This window comes from Pterocles gutturalis, unplaced genomic scaffold (assembly GCF_000699245.1).
Source record: "Pterocles gutturalis isolate BGI_N339 unplaced genomic scaffold, ASM69924v1 scaffold4696, whole genome shotgun sequence".
NCBI lineage: Eukaryota > Metazoa > Chordata > Aves > Pterocliformes > Pteroclidae > Pterocles > Pterocles gutturalis.
This window is the reverse complement of record NW_010100084.1, coordinates 11,378-12,877: the sequence shown is the minus strand read 5'-3', so window position 1 is coordinate 12,877 and position 1,500 is coordinate 11,378.

Here is a 1,500-nt window from a genome sequence, read left to right as displayed (position 1 = left end):
CTTCAACTGGGACGTGGTTCCTGCCTTCTGTTGAAAAATTAATGTGCCAGATTGCTCGGGGTCGTTTGAAATGCTGAAGAAGGCTTGACTCCTCACTCCCCAAGGACATGAGCTGCCTCTGTCTTGCTGTCAGATCTTGGCTCCGGAGAGGACAGGGGAGTCCTCTTTAGTGGAAAACGTTGGAGGCAGTTTTAGTGTCCTTCCCCCCTCCTCTGCATTTTCTTCTGCAAAGACCGAAACAATGTGGAGACTTGAACCGGGCCAGCTTTCAAGGGCAATCCTTTTAAATCCTCTTTTGAAGTACAAACTATAAAGTTCCCTGCAGCGCTCAAGAAAATATGCAGTTTTCCTGGTTCCAAATGCTGATAATAAACCCGTCCAGATAATGTATTGCATTTCCTAGAAACATTTGTTTGCTGGCAGGAAATTGGATCAGATTGAAAGTTAGCAGAGACCGCTCGATAGAGCGAGTGCGATCTGCTCACGGAAGGGTACGATGGAAAAAACAACAGGGCTTGCGCTAGGGATGCTGCTTTTGATCTGTGCTGACACTGTACGCTAGGACTTCTCTCAGTCTCTTCTTGGGTTATTATTAACCCAGCCACGTTTTGGCCTAGACGCCAACCAGAAGCTACTAAATTAATAAAACTCTGCTGTGACAGCTAAAGGACGCTTAGTGCCCTCTGATTGCATGACACCGGGAAAGCAGAGCTGGGTGCTTCCCCCAAAGCCAATAGCATCCTCTTCATTGGGGCTTGTAGCAGCCCTGACTGTGCCCAGGGGTGGCTCCCACACCACCCCATTTTCTTGGTTGTCCCTCTTGTCCCTGTTCAGGAGAAACCAGGCGTCCCTTGTCATGGTGGGGGGGCAGCTGGCAGTGTGCCCTGGCAGGCGGGGGGCTGTTCCTATGGGGCTGGGACCCTGGAGGGTGCTGGGAGCAGGGAGGAAGGGGGGGCAGGATGGAGCTTCCCCTGGGCGGGCAGTTTCGGAGCACTGTGTGGGATGAGGCTGTGGGGAAGGGAGACTTCACCCAGCCACCCCTCCAGGGTGACGTGAGCAAGTCGGTGCTGCAGGCTCTGGAGGGGTAGGAAACTGGGACCTGGGGAGGGAGGGTGATCCCTGCCCCGGACTGTGCATTTGGGGGTGGGAAAGGGGCAAAGACTGCAGGGTATCCCCAATGTACAGAGGGACAGAGAAGCAAGGAGCCCCCCCTGTGCACAGGGTGGGAGGAGGATGGATGAAAAGGGATTCCCTATAAATGGGAGAGTAGATGGATGGATGCAGGAGTTTTTCTGTGCATGGCAGAAAGATGGATGGGAGGGCGGGGGAGGGAAGTCCCTGGTTCTCCTGCTCTGCCCTGTGGGTGACCTCTGAGGGTCTCCCCTTTGCATGGGGTGGAACTGAGAGGGGTTCCCCACATGCAGGTGTCCCCTCCCTATGCCCACCAAGCCAGCTGCCAGGAGGGCAGAGCCAGCCCCGGGCTCCCTTCCAGGAATGGGT